At 43.6% G+C, this 20,931-nt stretch overlaps 1 long non-coding RNA gene and 1 pseudogene across 2 annotated transcripts; both read left to right on the forward strand.

The window, feature by feature from the left end:
- Positions 1-10,136: 10,136 nt before the first annotated feature.
- LOC311103321 (migration and invasion enhancer 1-like) lies at positions 10,137-13,284 on the forward strand (annotated as a pseudogene). Its single transcript has 4 exons — positions 10,137-10,316; positions 10,595-10,692; positions 11,773-11,849; positions 11,960-13,284. The product of its transcript is annotated as a migration and invasion enhancer 1-like (transcript).
- A 1,190-nt stretch (positions 13,285-14,474) lies between these two features.
- LOC311103322 lies at positions 14,475-17,712 on the forward strand. Its single transcript, XR_014610077.1, has 4 exons — positions 14,475-14,633; positions 14,851-14,948; positions 16,868-16,944; positions 17,072-17,712. It is a non-coding gene; the product is annotated as an uncharacterized lncRNA (long non-coding RNA).
- Positions 17,713-20,931: the final 3,219 nt, after the last annotated feature.

The following is a 20,931-nucleotide window of genomic DNA, read 5'->3' on the forward strand; positions in this document are numbered from 1 at the left end:
CTCCACTCCTCCCCGAGCACTCTGGGGATCGCTGCATAATGCATGCTCCCAGAATGGAACTTCTAGTCTGAGGAAGAAAAACACTAGACCGGATGCCTAGGCTATGTGTCAAAAATAAAACAAGTGCATTTATGACCCAAGAGCCTCACTTTGTGGCTGGGGGGATTTCTTTCCTCTAAAAATAACCCAGTGTTGCTATTGACAAAGGTGAGTATTGGATGTAGAGAGTTAACTAGAGGTTGACAAGAACTAGAAATTAATACAAAAACACACTCAACCGTATTGAGAGGAAAAGACAATTGACTGGCTGGTTTTTGGCCCAAGTTCAGTAATTCTACAATGTCTGAGTATCAATCGTTTTTACAGGTACTGCCTATCTGGTGTATGTGACAATAAAACATCACGTTTGTCCTCAATCAGTCAACGTTGTAACCTTGTTCAGAGGATCAACAAAAAATAGAGGGTAAAAAAAAAGAATTCCTTGGGAAAAACATTTTTTTAAATGACTTCAACAAAAATTGTCCTATAAAAACACTTTACTTTGAGGTTCTTACATGTTGGCTTTAAAAGTAGATAGAGCTTGACCTTGACTGCACCAGGCTTTGCAAAGTGTTTACATTACCCAGCCAGAAATCTATTAGCCGCTATATGTGTCTGTGTGACTCATCTCTCTGGCTCTTGGGCAAATTCTGAAAGGGTTTAGAAATGTAGCCTTCCAGCTTTATGGTATTCTCAGCTCACACAATGTCTGGTCAGCCTGAACCAACTTCCTGTTTTTCATTAACTGGAGATTGAAGGTAATTTAGGACATGCTCTGTTTCTGCATCTCTCTCTCTCTCTCTCTCTCTCTCTCTCTCTCTCTCTCTCTCTCTCTCTCCTCTCTCTCTCTCTCTCTCTCCTCTTCTCCTCTCTCACTCCTCTCTCTCTCTCACTCACTCCTCTCTCTCCCCCTCACTCTCTATTGTGCAGTCTCTCTCTCCCTATTCCTCCCCTTTCTCTCTCTCTCTCTCTCCTGTACCCTTTCTCTCTCTCTCTCTCTCTCTCTCATCTCTCCTCTCTCTCTCTCTCTCTCTCTCTCTCTCTCTCATCTCTCTCTCTCTCCTCTCTCTCTCCCTCTCTCTTCTCTCTCCCCCCTCACTCTCTATTGTGCAGTCTCTCTCTCCCCTATTCCTCCCCTTTCTCTCTCTCCTCTCTCTCTCTCCTCTCTCTCTCCTCTCTCTCTCTCTCTCTCTCTCTCTCTCTCTCTCTCTCGTCATCTCTCTCTCTCTCTCTCTCTCTCTCTCTCTCTCTCTCTCTCTCTCTCTCTCCTCTCACACACCTCAGCATGTTGCAAGATGGAGCGCAGTTGTGAAAAGCACCTGGAGTTTTTCCTAACCATGTGACCTGAAGAGGAAAAACTCCATGCCCTTATTTATGAACAGTAGTGACCCAATGTGAAGACCTATTTCCCTTCCAGTTGTGCATCAGTTCAACTGTACATGTTTCTGCTTCTGCTGTAGAGAGATGAGTCATCAGCCAGTGGGCTGAGGCTGGGGCTGCAGCACCTGCAGACAGTCACCACAGCACAACACAGTCAGAGAGTTTTTCATCCTCAGCTTACCCACAACCTAAGAGGGCCACGGCTCTCAGTCTTTGTTGCTGTCAATTCGTTTGACATTCACTCGAACAAGTCATCCCATGAGCAAACACACAAAAAATAACAGATTGCTGTTGAGTTCCCCCTTGGATGGAGAGATACTTGTAGGATGTTTTTATGATATGATATGTTTCTTGATATAATATGTAACTTTTATGGCATGATACATGTGCTATCATCTGGACCCGATATGTCTGTCTTTGTACAAGCCTCAGAAAATAAATAAAACAATAATCTAGGAAATTATCAGCAATAACTTATTTAAAATAACTGGTATCTTGCATAATAATGGAGTGATTAAAATGTTTCATGTAGTGAATAGATACAGTAACCTCAGTTCAAAAAACTACTGGATCAGTAGACTATGCAGGAGACCAACCCCCCCAAAATCACTTGTCAGAGGGCTCCCCCTTGTGGAAACACATGACATCATAAAGTCACAAAGAAATCTTGTGAATATACTGGCTCACCATAAGCATTAACTCCATCAATAAATCAATACTGTTAATTACTTGTTAGGGCATCATTAGATAAAACAAACAAACCAATCTATAACTTATAATTTATGTTATTGTTAAACATCTCTCCTCTAGCAACTTTCCTCCACTTCTGCCTCCCCTGCATCAGAGGGCACAGCAGGCTCCTGTGTTGCTTTACTTTTGTCACTGAGTTCCTGTATGATGTTACAGCTGCGATCCAGGCTCTGTCTGAGCTCCAGCAGGTCTCTCTGCATGCCCTCCAGGATGTCCAGCTTAGACAGCTTCTTGTCAATGGATGACAGCACCTCCTGGCCACCCTCATTTACAAGATCATCCCCAACATCATCCAGCTCTGGGCTGTTGCTGATGAGACAGTCCTCCTCCTCTACCATGAAAGACCCCATGGTTTCCTTCCACACCATTTCAAAATAGGAGTCAATGAAGGATTCAAGCTCCTCCAAGTTACTGTTCCCCCATTGGTCAATCAGTGCCTGCAGGCCTCCTGTTCTGGCGATCTCCTTGAAGGCCCTGTCCCTCAGCCTGGGGTGTCCAAGGGACTGTATATCCACAATGTCTTCCTGTTTCTCCACCAGCATTCGTTCTGGTTCTTTGGGTTGCTCCACGGGTATGACCAGGAGGAGAGCTTGGTGTCCTGGCGAGAACAGGGTGACAGGTTTTCTACCATTCTGTCCATTCCATCTCAGATGATGGCTCTGAGTAGATCCAGTGTGGAGCCAGTCTGGGAGGTTCACCACTAGCGTCTGTCTGCCCCCCATGTTCCACATCAGCCCCTCCTGATTCCCCTGAAGCACACTGGCCATGCTGGACAGAAACCCCTCCACATCCAGGATGGAGTGATTTGCTCCAGTCCACCCTCCTCCGCTACCCTCTGGTAGTGCCAACCCCTGTCCACCAAAGTCTGAGGCTCCTGGGTCGTCTGGGGTTAGAAGGTCCTCTGAACTGGCCACCTCACACGCTGCAACACAAGAGAGCTCTGTCAGAATAAATAGTAAATATAGCATGACATGATGCACTGTAAGTTATAACTAATGTGCATCAGTCTTGCTTACCATCATGAAAGGGAGCGTCTGTATAGTTTGCTGCAGGGACCTCTATGCCCTCTCCCTGTCTCATCACTCCATCCATCTCTGGCTCCTGCATCACTGTGAGACACTTCCCAACCTGTTCTCCTCTCTGTAGAACCTCCAGCCTCTCCTCCACAAGCATCTCCTCTATCTTCTCCAGCAGTTCAGTGACCTGTGCACCGGTGCCCTGGCTCTTACTGTCCAACACGTGATATCTGTTGCCACACTTCTCGACAAGCCTCTGGAGGGGCTCTCCCTCACTCTCAATGCGCTGCTCGATGGTCGTGTCCCCCAGCCAGTCCCCAAAGGTGAATAGGAACATGGTTTGGTTCCATACCTTCTCTCCGAGCGCCTCCAGGTGTTTTTCTACTATTCTCCGGAGAGTGTGGCTGAAGGAGGATCTCACATTCACAACCACCAGGACCACAGTTACCCCAGAGGCTGAGGGAGACATCAGGGAGCCAGGACCCACTGACAGCCAGCCTGGTGGGTCCAGCACTGTCACAGTCTTACCCCTGACCTTTCCTTGTCCTTCCACACAGTCAGTGGCATGGCACCCTACTTTAAAGTGCTCTCTGCCCAGGATGGTGTTTACAGCAGAGCTCCTGCCTGTGCTGCGGCCACTCAGCAGCATTATTCTCAGCTCTGAGCAACAGTGGAGCTTCCCTGTCACAAACAAATAAGAATACTGTCATGTATAACACGTCTACTGTAGACATAAAATGAATGAATACAAAGTGCTTCATTAACATTGTCTGATTTACAGCTCTATGAATGAATGGAAAATGTTCATCCAAAATATTTCACACCAATATGAATAGAATCAGACACCTAAAGTGCATTTTGAGAGAGATTGATTTAACTCACCCAATAGAGATCTGGCAGTCTTTCTTTGTTTCTGCCTTCTCATCAGTCTCTCCCCTGCTCTTTTCTGTTCTTCCCTCTTCTTCTCCTCCAACTCCTGCAGAACGCCACCCTCAATCTTACAGTAACAACTGCTGTTGTATGACATCAGTTCCTCAATCTTTCTCATCAGTTCTGTAACCTGAAATCCTGAATTGCTTCTATTGTTGAGGACATGATACCTGTTGCCACACTTCTCCACAAGCCACTGGAGGGCCTCCCCCTCACTCTCAATGTGCTGCTCGATGGTTGTGTCTCCCAGCCAGTCCTCAAAGTTGAACAGGACGATGACGTGAGCCCAGACTGTGTCTGTGATGAGCTCTAGGTGCTCCTGCACAGCTCTCCTGTAGGTCTCTGTGAAGGACCAGTCCACACGCACCATCAGCAGGAGGACATGTGGACCAGGAGAGCAAAGAGATACACTACACACTATCTCCTGTCGGTCAAAAACAGGACTATCCTGAGAGAAGTCATTCATCCACCAGCCTGGAGTGTTCACCACGGTGACTTGTCTCCCAGCAACATCTCTGTTTCTGCATTTTTATCAATCTCTTTAGCAATCACTATCCTCTTATTTTCCTCCACGTCTTGTAAAAGCATTCCCTCCATTTCAAAATAGCTGTCACTATTTTCTGTCACCAGTCTCTGCATCTTCATGAACAGCTCTGTGACCTGATTTCCACCTGGTCCACTCTTCAAGTTGAGGCAGTGATACCCATAACTGTATTTCTCCACCAGCCACAGGGGGGCCTGCCTCCTCTCTTGACTTGCTGCTCCATGGGCATGTGTCCAGGCCAGTCACTGCAGGTGAAGACGACCATACAGTGACTCCACACTCTCTCACTGAGGAGGGCCAGGTGCTCCTCTACAGCCCTGCGACGCTTCTCACAGAACCCTGAGCGTACCTTAATGACGATAAGGAAAACATGGGGTCTTGGAATGCACAGACATACACTGCGATCTCCCTTTTCACCAGCTGAGGGGTGTCCTGCACGTTGAAGTCACACCACCAGCCAGGTGTGTTCACCACAGTGACCCACCCACCTGCCACCTCTCCCACTCTCATAGAGCACGTTGTCCGCTCCTTGATGACAAGCTCCTCCCTGCCTAGCAGCACATTGCCCACTTCGCTCTTCCCAGAGTTTCTGCCACCAAGAAGGACAACTTTCAGGTCTGAGAGAGACCCAAACAAGAGACGTAAGAGACAGAGTTACTGTTCATGCCAGTGCACATTTTGTGTTATATCGCCTGACATTAAGCTTCCACTTTAAAGGGACTGTCATTCCCACAATGATTAACGAAGAAATTGTAAAAAACACACACGTACAGTGTCACGATCGTCGTAAGGAATAGACCAAGGCGCAGCGTGATGAACGAACATGGTTAAACTTTATTATCTTTAGTACATTTACATTTACGTCATTTAGCAGACGCTCTTATCCAGAGCGACTTACAGTTAGTGAATACATTAGTGAATACATATCTTTTTTTTATACTGGCCCCCCGTGGGAATCGAACCCACAACCCTGGCGTTGCAAACACCATGCTCTATCAACTGAGCTACATCCCTGCCGGTCATTCCCTCCCCTACCCTGGACGAATTGTGCGCCGCCCATGAGTCTCCCGGTCGCGGCCGGCTGCGACAGAGCCTGGATTCGAACCAGGATCTCTAGTGGCACAGTTAGCACTGCGATGCAGTGCCTTAGACCACTGCGCCACTCAGGAGTACTTAGACCACTGCGCCACTTAGTGATAATAGACCACAATAACCAAAACAAGAAACGACTCGTGAAGTCCACGGTAACAATGACCAACACGGAACAAAAACCCACAAACACAAAGGGAAAACAGACAGTTTAAATATGGCTCCCAATCAGAGACAACCAACGACAGCTGACACTCGTTGCCTCTGATTGGGAGTCACTCTAGCCAACATAGAAATAAACACAACAGAATGAACACACCCTGGCTCAACCAATAGAGTCCCAGAGCCAGGGTGTGACATACAGTCACAAGTACATACACAAACACACACAGATAGCATGCACCTGTGTGTGTACTATGAAACTACTGATAACGTGGTGTATTGACAACTTGATCAGATGTCTGTCACATGTTTTTTTATCGCACACAGTATGTACCTGCTACACACAGTACACATACAGTACATGGGGAAAAACATGAATAGTTGCTCAAAGTAATGGTAATGTTGCCTAGAAATATCAGTACACGCACCACATTGATATAAGAGAGCAGTTAATAATCTTAACTTACATTAAACTGGCCATACTATATATTTTAAATATGTGTGAGTAATACTTTTACACTGATTGATGCTAAAGTCATTAAAAACAACTTCATAAGCCATGTGTAAATGGTCAGTTATATACAGTACAACATTTTTCTCAAGTTGATATGCAAGACAATTGAGATGAAAAACCGTACCACTTCTCTGGTTGCCATTTCTCTTGATATTAAGCTCTATCTGTGCTTAGATTCTCCCAAAAAGTGTTACAATCCAACTAATTTTAGTCATCATGTCAATGCCCAATAACAGTCCTTTTCCTTCCGGCTTACAACAAGTTCCTGAACGACTGGGGTGTATCTTTTACTCTGAAGGGAGTGGACACTTGCCTTGATGACTTCTGATGTCTTTATGAGTCTGAAGGTTGGCAGTAATAAGCAATAATAATGTTGCGTTTATAACCAAATCGGAAGATGGTAATTACGAGTTGTGAAGTTGTAAATATGAGTTGGATGCATGAGAATAAACTGAGAATAAAAATTGTCATCATCTATATGAACGCAGCTGCCACTTCATTAAAGCTGTTAGATGCAGTTTATCATAGCGCACTGCGCTTTATTACAGGTCACAATTTTAGTACTCATCACTGCATTCTCTACCAGAAAGTTGGTTGGCCCTCTTTGATGTCACATAGGTTGATATTGCTATGTTTTCATTTATAAAGCCCTTTTACAAAAATTCCCACTGTACCTAACATCATAACTAAACTTTAGACATAAGAGCTCTCAGGGATGGCTAACTCTGGAAATTCCTTTGGTCTCTACTGAGTTAGGTAAATCAGCTTCTTGCACCTTATTTGTGGAACAATCTTCAAAATGTTCTTACATTTTATGTTCTGGTGCCTCTAGGCCAATTCAGAAAGCTGATGACCGTGTTTTTCTTTCTTTCTGCTTGCATTTTGTATTTATATTTTGATGTGTGTATTTTCTGTAATTTATGTAATTCTAATCTGTAAAAGTCTCACCGATAAAATAAAAGTAAAATAAAATACTGCCGAAAATGCTGGTATCAAGGTAATTTCCTTAATTGGTGATGTCAGAGTTCAGCATGTGGGAGATGTCGAAGCTCAGGGATGACAGACAAGCTTCCCACTAGTAATTACCAGTTGGAGGGCCCTTAAAGCTCATCACTAAGCTAAGGACCCTGGGACTAAACACCTCCCTCTGCAACTGGATCCTGGACTTCCTGACGGGCTGCCCCCAGGTGGTAAGGGTAGGTAACAACACATCTGCCATGCTGATCCTCAACACGGGGCCCCTCAGGGGTGCGTGCTCAGTCCCCTCCTGTACTCCCTGTTCACTCATGACTGCATGGCCAGGCACGACTCCAACACCATCATTAAGTTTGCCTACGACACAACAGTGGTAGGCCTGATCACCGACAACGATGAGACAGCCTATAGGGAGGAGGTCAGAGACCTGGCCGTGTGGTGACAGGATAACAACCTCTCCCTCAATGTGATCAAGACAAAGGAGATGATTGTGGACTGTGGACTACAGGGGAAAAAAGAGGACTGAGCACGCCCCCATTCTCATCGACGGGGCTGTAGTTGAACAGGTTGAGAGCTTCAAGTTCTTTGGTGTCCACATCACCAACAAACTATCATGGTCCAAACATACCAAGACAGTTGTGAAGTGGGCACGACAAAGCCTATTCCCCCTCAGGAGACTGAAAAGATTTGGCATGGGTCCTCAGATCCTCCAAAAGTTATACAGCTGCACCGTTGAGAGCATCCTGACCGTTGCATCACCGCCTGGCATGGCAACTACTCGGCCTTTGACCGCAGACTCCAGCCACCCTAGTCATAGACTGTTCTCTCTGCTACCGCACGGCAAGCGGTACCGGAGTGCCAAGTCTAGGTCCAAAAGGCTTCTTAACAGCTTCTACCCCCAAGCCATAAGACTCCTGAACAGCTAATCATGGCTACCCGGACTATTTGCATTGTCCCCCCTACCCAACCCCACCCCCTCTTTTACGCTGCTGCTACTCTGTTTATTATCTATGCATAGTCACTTTAACTCTACCCACATGTACATATTACCTCAATTACCTTGACTAACCAGTGCCCTCGCACATTGACTCTGTACCGGTACCCCCTGTATATAGCCTCCCTACTGTTATTTTATTTTACTGCTGCTCTTTAATTGTTTGCTATTTTTATTCTTTACTTATCTATTTTTTATTTAACACTTTTTTTTATTTTCTTAAAACTGCATTGTTGGTTAAGGGCTTGTAAGTAAGCATTTCACTGTAAGGTCCACACCTGTTGTATTCAGCGCATGTGGCAAATACAATTTGATTTGATTTGGAGAAGGTGGAAAGCTTCAAGTTCCTTGATGTACACATCACCGACAAACTGAAATGGTCCACCCACGCAGACAGTGTGGTGAAGAAGGCGCAACAGCAGGCTGAAAAAATTTGGCTTGGCACCTAAAACCCTCACAAACTTTTACAGATGCACAATTGAGAACATCTTGTCGGGGTGTATCACCGCATGGTACGGCAACTGCACCGCCCGCAACCGCAGGGCTCTCCAGAGGGTGGTGCGGTCTGCCGAACGCATTACCGGGGTCAAACTACCTGCCCTCCAAGACACATACAGCACCCAATGTCACAGGAAGGCCAAAAATATCATCAAGGACATTAACCACCCGAGCCACTGCCTGTTCACCCCGCTATCATCCAGAAGGCGAGGTCAGTACAGGTGCATCAAAGCTGGGACCGAGAGAATGAAAAACAGCTTCTATCTCAAGGCCATCAGACTGCTAAATAGCCATCACTAGCACATTAGAAGCTGCATGCATGCCTAATAACAAATCACGCAACACTTAAGAAATGGAACAACACCACAAACATTCATAACTACCCATCTCAAATTACACATACAACACAACACACAAATAAAAAAACAAACTCACTCTATAATATCTACAGTATGTTAGTCCATGCCGCTATGTCCAATATATGTATATATTCTTAAATTCCATTCCTTACTAGTTTTGTGTGTATTGGGTTGTGAAATTGTTAGATATTACTTGTTAGATATTACTGCACTGTCGGAGCTAGAAGCACAAGCATTTCGCTACACCCGCTATAACATCTGCTAAACACGTGTATGTGACAAATAACATTTGATTTGATTTGAATCAACTGGATTTGTACCAGTCCTATATGTGGTAAATACTACCTTCCCACTTGGTTATGAATGCAGCATAAGTAAGGAGCCAGCCATTTATTGCAGTTAAAGAGACAGCAGGAATGGCCGGCAGGGATGTAGCTCAGTTGGTAAAGCATTGCGTTTGCAACGCCAGAGTTGTGGGTTCGATTCCCATGGGGGGCCAGTATGAAACATTAAAAAATAATGTATGCATTTACTAACTGTAAGTCGCTCTGGATAAGAGCGTCTGCTAAATGACGTAAATTGGATTGTTCATTGCAGTGTCATCAATAACGCCCCAAACCTCACCTATATGTCTATAGTATTTGCCATTCAAACGGATCAATAATCCCATAGAAGTGAAGAAGAAAGGGAAAGGATGCACGGCGCTTGTAACGCCAAGGTAGTGGGTTCGATCCCCGGGACCACCCATACACAAAAATGTATGCACGCATGACTGTAAGTCGATTTGGATAAAAGCGTCTGCTAAATGGCATATTATTAAAAGTATTGGAACAGGTCCCTGCTAGTATTTTCTTCCTGCTTTTTCTCGCTCCTCCCACCTCTTTTTACACCAATCGAAAGCATTTCTCTGCTCATACGCTTTAGCTAGCTAGTTAGCCTTTTTAGCATCTGTGTTACACAATTGTGTCTTTAGGTCAAACCAGAATCAGCGTATCGAGAAGAAGGAACTAGCAAGCTAGCTAGCTTCTTCAACAGCCATGGGTGTGCAAGTCAAAGTCGAATACTGGTATGTTTATTTTCCATTTATTGGATTATTCGCCTTTTTTTCTAAGCAGCTCCCATGCGTTTTAGCTAGCTAGCTACAGTATTAGCTAGCAGCTCGAACTAGCCACCTTCATAGCGCAGATAATACCCACACATTGATTATGAAACGGGCTGTGTTTTATGCTAGCTAACGTTAGTTGGTGAATGTTTACCTTAAACATTGCTTGGACATTTCCCCCAACTACTTTAGGGTTAATTATTCATCACTAAGTCATGTTTTTGTTTTGTCGTTGTCTTTAGCGGTGGATGAGGGTACGAGCCCCGCTATCAGGAGCTCGCGCGGGTTGTAACCGCGGAGTTCACTGAAGCGGAGGTGTCAGGCTTCGTAGGAAGGCAAGGTAAGTTGGTCCTTTCGACATAGCCTACTACAGACAATGCAGGTACCTACAGTGTTGGGAAGGACACAGTACTAATGTGAAGTATTTTGACATAGCTATATATTATTTCCTCTGTGTAGCGATATACTCACTGGACAGTTTATTAGGTATACATCTAGTACTGGGTTGGACCCCCCCCCCCCTTTGCCTCCAGAACAGCCTGAATTCTTCGGGAAATTGATTCTTCAAGTCGGAAACATTCCACAGGGATGTTGGTCTACACTGACGCGATGGCATGATGCAGTTGCTGCAGATTGGACCGTGGTACACCACCGCCACCAGCCTGTACCGTTGACACCAGGAAGGATGGGCACATGGATTCATGCTGCTTATGCCAAATCCTGAATCTACCATCAGCAACAGGAACCGGGATTCGTTGGACCAGGCAATTTTTTTCCACTCCTCAATTGTGCAGTGTTGGCGATCGCGTGCCCACTGGAGCCGTTTATTCTTGTGTTTAGCTGATAGGAGTGGAACCCGGTGTGGTTGTCTGCTGCAATAGCCCATTTGTGACAAGGATCGATGAGATGTGCGTTCTAAAATGCCGTTCTGCACACCACTGTTGTGCTGTGCCGTTATTTGTCTGTTTGTGGCCTGCCTGTTAGCTTGCACGATTCTTGCCGTTCTCCTTTGACCTCTCATCAATTAGCTGTTTTAGCCCACAAGACTGCCACTGACTGGATTTTTTTGGTTTGTTGCACCATTCCCGGGAAACCTTAGACACTGTTGTGTGTGAAAAGCCCAGGAGGGCGGCCTTTTCTGAGATGCTGGATCCGACGTGCCTGGCACCGACAATCATACCACGCTCAAAGTAACTTAGGTAACTCGTTTTGCCCATTCAATCGCACAGTAACTGAATGCCTCTGCTGGTCTGCCTGCTTTATATAGCAATCCACAGCCACGTGACTCACTGTCTGTAGGAGTTAACCATTTTTGTGAACAGGGTGGTGTACCTAATAAACTGGCTGGTGAGTGTATGTCTCTACTTTAGTCTGAAAGACTACATTGTTTTGCCTTGATTTTATGCTTTTGTTTCTGCAGGCAGTTTTGAGATTGAGATCAATGGGAAAGTAGTCTTCTCCAAGCTTGAAACTAGCGGCTTCCCATATGAAGATGACGTAAGTTGTTAACTTCTTACAAAGCTGGCATTTTAATGTCTGACACACTGTCTGTGTGTCAACTGCCAATGACTAGCACCATTGACACAATATGTCTTATCCCCCTGCAGGTCATGGACGCTATCCAGAAAGCCCATGATGGCAAGCCAGTGGAGAAGATCACCAAGAGCCGCCCACCTTGTGTCATCCTGTAGATCTCCTCTCCCTCTATCCTCCAACCCTGCCCTCTCCTGACAGCAGCATGCTGAAGACAGGACGGTGCACTCCCATCACTGCCACTGTCATCACTCACTCAGCCTTTGCACTAACCGGGCATGAGGGTGACACACAACTCTCTGTTGAAACTACACTACACACGAGTTGGACTAAGACCACTGAAGCCGCTGTCTTTGATTTAGAGTACAACCTGTGGTAAGGTTTTGTTGTGCCTTCTCTCTCCCCTCTCTCTCTGCTCCCATTGCAGTGTTCCAGGACGTATATGATTACTGTAGCCCAAAGCTGAAAGGTTGATAGTATGATAACCCCAGTCCTGGTAGCTCCTATGTTATGGGATCAGAGAAAGGGAGGAGACCGTAAGATGGAGGGGCAAACAGGTTGGGGGGAACACCCTGTTATATTCCAAAAGCCTCATTGCCTGGCAGACAGTTACTGCCTGATTGTTGTAATTCCTCTCAAGAAGGGAAGGAGCTAAATTATTTTCAGCCCTCTGTGGAAATAATTATATCAACAAGCTCTAAGCGTCATAAGCCCTGTTTCACAACTTGTATCCTGTACCCTACTATGCTGATGAACGTGCTGCTTAAACCTGTCACTGTCAATGCAATGTTTGTCAATTGATTTAATAAGATGTGTTCTAAAGTCTATGAAATGGAGACACTTTAAACTAGGTCGAAACTTTGCCTTTTTACAGGGTTTTTTCTGTGTCAGTTCTGTCATTACAACTTTTGTTTATTTTTAAAACTAATGTATATCTATGTCGGAACTTGGATGTAATATATATTATTATTTTTTGTCCATCTTATAGCTAATCTGTCTGGAGCATTCCAGGCAGTGTCTTTAACAGTGAACTAGGTTTCTCTTTAGCCGAAATGTGAGAAACACCATAGTAGCCAAACCTCTTGTGAATTCGCAATTGTATACTGCCACTGAATCATAGATAATGCATTTTCATTGACTCTGTGGCTTTTATATATGATCAGCTTTACTATTAGTAGAGCTGACCTTGCAAGTAGATAAATCCTTATTTGTTTTGAAGGCCATCTCTCACTGGTCTGTCTATCACTAACGACACCTCATCAGCATCTGTTTATGCGTACAGTTTATTGAATATCATCTCTGAATATTTTTTTTCCCGTTGCCCAGGGCTGTCAAGTATGATACCCATTGGGAGAACTTCTATCACAAAATAAAATTATGGATTATTTAACTGTATAAAGATGTTAGTATTGTCTTTCTTAACGTGTCATGTTCAAAATGACTTAACATATGTTTTTTCTTCTCTTTGTTTCACTTCAGTAATAACTACTCAACTCCATAAGAATGGAAGAACAATTGAATTCTAAAGTGCTATGTAACAACATACTAACATGTTATTATTAGAGTATTGACTCATTCACAGGTCTGAACTGTTCTTACAGTACATCCCCATGGCAACAAAGCACCTCAGGTGTGTTACTCAGGTAAGTCTCAGTAATTACTCTCTTGTTGATGCTCACATTCAGACATCTAATACCACTGTCATGTGATCATTCTATAGGGGGAACAGGTGTTTGTGTGCTGTTGGCTACACCCACGCTGTAATGTCAACACAGCCAGCCATGACAACCGCAGCAGGAAGAGAAGAGCCTTTGGAGCAAGAAGCATCTTGGTAAGTTTCATACATTGCATCTTCATTGATCAAACCCTGTTGACTGGCTACAGTATAGTGTGTCTGAGTGTTTCCTGTAGTGAATGTGTTAAGCAGGGTTGGGGTCAATTTCATTTTAATTCATTACATTCAGGAAGTAATCTGAAATTATAATTCCACATTGAATAGAATTTGAGGACAATTTAAATTTCATTTTTCTTCCTGAATTGGCTGGCGTTAAGTTCAAAATACCACTGCCATCAAGCTAGTTATGTACTTCTGCTAACTGAAATTTTTCCAACTCACTCTGAGTAGGAATAGATCCTCTCAGATATTACATAGAGGTGTTGTTCCTTCATGTTATGGTCTTGACACAGTACACACATGGAATCCAATACCCTGCCCAGCTATATTATTGTCTCTACATGTTTCAATGTTTTTCTAGAACTTATCCATTACTGAAGAACAGGATAGAAACTTGAAATAACTCAGGATGATGAGCCTTTGGAGACTTGATTGTCAATGGTTTTTGTTTTTGCAATGTTTCATTGTTTGTTTTACCTGAAAAAACAGTTAACTATCATGTAGTAACTTGTCTGTTTCGGTTGATCACTGGCCCAACCCTACCTGGGACAGTAAACCCGTATTCCAATATACCCTTTTAGACTTACTCATGACTAAGGAGGCAGGTTACGATTGCTCCTATTGTGTTTTCATATTGAGGTTTCTTACTCCTCCCCAGGCAAAACACCTTTACATCAGCGAAGCACATTCAAGAATAAAGGAGTGATAAGAAAGTATGAAAATGTATGCACTCACTAACTGTAAGTCGCTCTGGATAAGAGCGTCTGCTAAATGACTAAAATGTAAAATGTAAAATGATAAGAAGAATCTGAGTCAAAAGCCATGGGTGTGGTGCAGATCAGAGTGGAATACTGGTAGGTTTATATTAATTTAAATTTGTGAGGATGCGTTTGTTTTACGGAGGCCGGAAACTATGGAAATCATGGAACATTTCCATTATGCAAACCATGGAAATGATATGGAAATATGGCAACTGCCATACCTTTTAACACTCAGGTTGAGTCTGTATGTTGGCATTTTATGCTGTTTTAATTATTCATCACTGTTTGGGTTTTCTTATCACTGTTTTAGTGGCCAATGAGGGTACGAGCCCCGCTACAAGAAACTTCAGCAGGCTGTCGCTGTGGGGTTTCCTGAGGCGGAGGTGTCAGGCTTTGTAGGACGAAAAGGTCAGCTGGATACCCATTCAATCACATTTATTTTATAAAGCCCTTTTTACATCAGCAGCTGTCACAAAGTGCTATACAGATACCCAGTCTAAAACCCCAAAGAGCAAGCAATGCAGATGCAGAAGCACAGTGGTTACAGTGAAATGTATTGTGCAAATGTTGTAATATTTACCTATTCTTTTGGTAAAATACCAGTTTTCACACCTGTTTTGTGTATGTGTCCGTCAAGGTTGAACCTACATATTGTTTTGAAGATACAGTTGAAGTCGGAGGTTTACATACACTTAGGTTGGAGTCATTAAAACTTGTTTTTCAACCACTCCACAAATTTCTTGTTAACAAACTATAGTTTTGGCAAGTCGGTTAGGACATCTACTTTGTGCATAACACAAGTAATTTTTCCAACAATTGTTTACAGACAGACTATTTCACTTATAATGTACTGTATCACAATTCCAGTGGGTCAGAAGTTTACATACACTAAGTTGACTGTGCCTTTAAACAGCTTGGAAAATTCCAGAAAATGATGTCATGGCTTTAGAAGCTTCTGATAGGCTAATTGACATAATTTGAGTCAATTGGAGGTGTACCTGTGGATGTATTTCAAGGCCTACTTTCAAACTTAGTGCCTCTTTGCTTGACATCATGGGAAAATCCAAAGAAATCAGCCAAGACCTCAGAAAAACTTTGTAGACCTCCACAAGTCTGGTTCATCCTTGGGAGCAATTTCCAAACGCCTTAAGGTACCACATTCATCTGTACAAATAACAGTACGCAAGTATAAACACCATGGGACCACGCAGCCGTCATACCGCTCAGGAAGGAGACGCGTTCTGTCTCCTAGAGATGAACGTACTTTGGTGCGAAAAGTGCAAATCAATCCCAGAACAACAGCAAAAGACCTTGTGAAGATGCTGGAGGAAACAGGTACAAAAGTATCTACAGTAAAACAAGTCCTATATCGACATAACCTGAAAGGCCGCTCAGCAAGGAAGAAGCCACTGCTCCGAAACCGCCATAAAAAAGCCAGACTACGGTTTGCAACTGCACATGGGCACAAAGCTTGTACTTTTTGGATAAATGTCCTCTTGTCTGATTAAACAAAAATATAACTGTTTGGCCATAATGACCATCATTATGTTTGGAGGAAAAAGGTGGTTGCTTGCAAGTCGAAGAACACCATCCTAACCGTGAAGCACGGGGTGGCAGCATCATGCTGTGGGGGGGGGGGGGGGGCTTTGCTGCAGGAGGGACAGGTGCACTTCACAAAATAGATGGCATCATGAGGAAGGAAAATTATGTGGATATATTGAAGCAACATCTCAAGACATCAGTCAGGAAGTTAAAGCTTGGTCGCAAATGGGTCTTCCAAATGGACAATTACCCCAAGCATACTAACAAAGTTGTGGCAAAATGGCTTAAGGACAACAAAGTCAAGGTATTGGAGTGGTCATCACAAAACCCTGACCTCAATCCTATAGAAAATCTGAGGGCAGAACTGAAAAAGCATGTGCGAGCAAGGAGGCCTACAAACCTGACTCAGTTACACCAGCTCTGTCAGGAGGAATGGGCCAAAATTCATCCAACTTGTGGGAAGCTTGTGGAAGGCTACCCGAAACGTTTGACCCAAGTTAAACAATGTATAGGCAATGTTACCAAATACTAATTGAGTGTATGTAAACTTCTGACCCACTGGGAATGTGATGAAAGAAAGAAAAGCTGAAATAAATCATTCTCTCTACTATTATTCTGACATTTCACATTCTTAAAATAAAGTGGTGATCCTAACTGACCCAAGACAGGGACTTTTTATTAGGATTAAATGTCAAGAATTGTGAAAACTGAGTTTAAATGTATTTGGCTAAGGTGTATGTAAACTTCCGACTTCAACTGTAAGTGTGATGCTGTTGTTTCTGCAGGCAGCTTTGAGTTGGAGATCAACGGGGTGCTGGTCTTCTCCAAGCTGGAAACAGGTGGCTTCCCCATGTAAAAGGATGTGAGTACCGGAAGCTTTCTCCTCTGAAGTTGCAGAACGGTCAACTTCAGCCAGTTTGTTCACTGAAATTGACACAAATGTTGTGAAATTGACGCAAATGGTCTCAACAATGTGTATGCCCCTTCAGGTCAGGGACGCTCTCCAGAACACCTATGATGGCAAGCAAGTGGAGAAGTGGACCAGGAATTGCCCACCTTGTGTCATCCTGTAGATCTCAATTCCCTCCATCATCCAACGTAATCACTCAGACCAATGCTGCTGTCTGTCACCACTCACACAGCATAGACTCTTTCCTATCTAGATACCTTTTTGGTTGTTCCTTCTCTCTCCCCTCTCTCTCTGCTCCCATTGTAGTGTTCCAGGACTTTATATGATTACTGTAGCCCAAAGCTGAAAGGTTATAGTATGATGACCCCAGTCCTGGCAGCTCCTATGTTATGGGATCAGAGAAAGAGAGGAGATGGAGGAGACTGGTTGGGTGGGACTTCCTTATTCCGGACCTTCTATGCCTATCTGTTTACAGCACCATCATCAGCCAGACAAACGATTAATATGAGCTGCTAAAGCCTGTTGTGTTATTGTGTATTGACCTCTCATATTGCAACTGATGCTTTGAGATTAGTTTTATGTTAAGTAGAACTGGTCAGTTGAGTAGATGAATTGATAGTTATGGTTATGAAGGCCACCACCCACTGGTCTGTTTGATACACTAACGAGACATCAGCCCATGTTAATAATAATAATAATAATAATAATAATAATATGCCATTTAGCAGACGCTTTTATCCAAAGCGACTTACAGTCATGCGTGCATACATTTTTTTTTTTTGTGTATGGGTGGTCCCGGGGATCGAACCCACTACCTTGGCGTTACAAGCGCCGTGCTCTACCAGCTGAGCTACAGAGGACCACAGTTCTTCACATTTGAATTATCATTGCTGAATACTGTTAATGATTGCTGATGACAATGTGTGATACCAACTGGGAGGACTTCAATTTCTAAATAAAATAAAATGACATTGTTTGTTGCTTTTGTTTTCTTCCTAATTGTTGTCATGTTCAGAACTCAGGCTTTACTGGCAACACAGGAGGAAGGAGGAGACTGCAACCCATATAGACAACACTTATTTTCACTCAGGCACATTTGTACACTAGAGGGTGACACATCCTCTGCCTACAATTTTATATTACTTGCCATACTCAATTCAGCATTAAAAAGTCCTATTCTGTAAAGTGATATTTGCTGAATTAGTTTTCACATGTTTATCTGACTTCTCCAGTATGTTCTGCGTAGTGGACTGTCTGTTGAATTCCTGTTGCTTGGTTGATGGTTTTGCACTTCAGCCCTTTATGAGTTTCTGCTCCTTGGGTGGTAAGTAGCTGACATTGGCTAGGTGGGTCCAGGGTACAGGCTCTGGTAAGGAGTGATAATTCATGCTAGCCTGCTTGCTCTAGGGCTGATAGAGCCTATCGTCTGAGTCTATGAGCTCCATAGTACTGTCACCTATTTTGTGCCACACAATTCCCCCATCAGAACTTGATGAATTGAAGCATTCAAAATTAGCATTGTGTAATTCATAGATGGGGTTGCCATGATAATTTTTGCAAGAGACCTCCATACCAATCAACATTAAATTCTTATCTCTGTGAAGAATGAATGTTTATGCTGTTATTGGTTTGTAATATGATTTGTTAGAGGAGATCCCCTCCTGCATCGGTTTGGATCAGTTATAAAGCTGGTAAGGGACTGTATGTCACAAGAAGGATGCAACCAACAGCCTCATTAGTCTTTCAATATTGTAGTTAATTGCCGGGAATACATCGTTCCTTGCGGGGATGGAACCCAGGACACCATGACTCCTAAGACAAACAACCCCAAGAGAATGAAGTCCTCATCTAAGTTCTGCATATTACATACGATAATGCTAAAGAGGCATATGGACACAGCAGATAGCCCTCCAACTCCACTATTAATGATAACCGGCCTGTGCCACAGCAGAATCGCTATGTTCTCTATCACTGTCCGTCCGTCCGTCTCTCTCTCTCTCTCTCTCTCTCTCTCTCTCTCTCTCTCTCTCCCTCTCTCTCTCTCTGTCAGGCTTCTCCCCTTTTGATTTGTCTGATTATTTATTGTTTTCTCAGTAATTCAATACCTTTGATACTTCCTCAACAAGACACGCTTATCACTCCCAGAATGCTTCAGCTCCTGCTTATAACATTTAATTTACATATACATAACATAAAAGGCTGATCAGATCACATGTTCACAATGAGTACATTACAATACCATTTAGCTCCAAGACAGGTGCCATAAATTGAATGGGAAATAGCATACAGTGGGGAAAAAAAGTATTTAGTCAGCCACCAATTGTGCAAGTTCTCCCACTTAAAAAGATGAGAGAGGCCTGTAATTTTCATCATAGGTACACGTCAACTGTGACAGACAAAATGAGAATTTATTTTCCAGAAAATCACATTGTAGGATTTTTAATGAATTTATTTGCAAATTATGGTGGAAAATAAGTATTTGGTCAATAACAAAAGTTTCTCAATACTTTGTTATATACCCTTTGTTGGCAATGACACAGGTCAAACGTTTTCTGTAAGTCTTCAAGGTTTTCACACACTGTTGCTGGTATTTTGGCCCATTCCTCCATGCAGATCTCCTCTAGAGCAGTGATGTTTTGGGGCTGTCGCTGGGCAACACAGACTTTCAACTCCCTCCAAAGATTTTCTATGGGGTTGAGATCTGGAGACAGGCTAGGCCACTCCAGGACCTTGAAATGCTTCTTACGAAGCCACTCCTTCGTTGCCCGGGCAGTGTGTTTGGGATCATTATCATGCTGAAAGACCCAGCCACGTTTCATCTTCAATGCCCTTGCTGATGGAAGGAGGTTTTCACTCAAAATCTCACGATACATGGCCCCATTCATTCTTTCCTTTACACGGATCAGTCGTCCTGGTCCCTTTGCAGAAAAACTGCCCCAAAGCATGATGTTTCCACCCCCATGCTTCACAGTAGGTATGGTGTTCTTTGGATGCAACTCAGCATTATTTGTCCTCCAAACACGACGAGTTGAGTTTTTACCAAAAAGTTCTATTTTGGTTTCATCTGACCATATGACATTCTCCCAATCCTCTTCTGGATCATCCAAATGCACTTTAGCAAACTTCAGACGGGCCTGGACATGTACTGGCTTAAGCAGGGGGACACGTCTGGTACTGCAGGATTTGAGTCCCTGGCGGCGTAGTGTGTTACTGATGGTAGGCTTTGTTACTTTGGCTTTGTTACTCTGCAGGTCATTCACTAGGTCCCCCGTGTGGTTCTGGGATTTTTGCTCACCGTTCTTGTGATCATTTTGACCCCACGGGGTGAGATCTTGCGTGGAGCCTCAGATCGAGGGAGATTATCAGTGGTCTTCCATTTCCTAATAATTGCTCCCACAGTTGATTTCTTCAAACCAAGCTGCTTACCTATTGCAGATTCAGTCTTCCCAGCCTGGTGCAGGTCTACAATTTTGTTTCTGGTGTCCTTTGACAGCTCTTTGGTCTTGGCCATAGTGGAGTTTGGAGTGTGACTGTTTGAGGTTGTGGACAGGTGTCTTTTATACTGATAACAAGTTCAAACAGGTGCCATTAATACAGGTAACGAGTGGAGGACAGAGGAGCCTCTTAAAGAAGAAGTTACAGGTCTGTGAGAGCCAGAAATCTTGCTTGTTTGTAGGTGACCAAATACTTATTTTCCACCATAATTAGCAAATAAATTCATTAAAAATCCTACAATGTGATTTTCTGGGGGAAAAAATCTCACTTTGTCTGTCATAGTTGACGTGTACCTATGATGAAAATTACAGGCCTCTCTCTTCTTTTTAAGTGGGAGAACTTGCACAATTAGTGGCTGACTAAATACTTTTTTTCCCCACTGTATGTACTTCTGCTAACTGAAATTTTTCCAACTCACTCTGAGTAGGAATAGATCCTCTCAGA

The sequence above is a fragment of the Coregonus lavaretus genome, assembly GCF_964263955.1.
Source record: "Coregonus lavaretus genome assembly, chromosome: 28".
NCBI lineage: Eukaryota > Metazoa > Chordata > Actinopteri > Salmoniformes > Salmonidae > Coregonus > Coregonus lavaretus.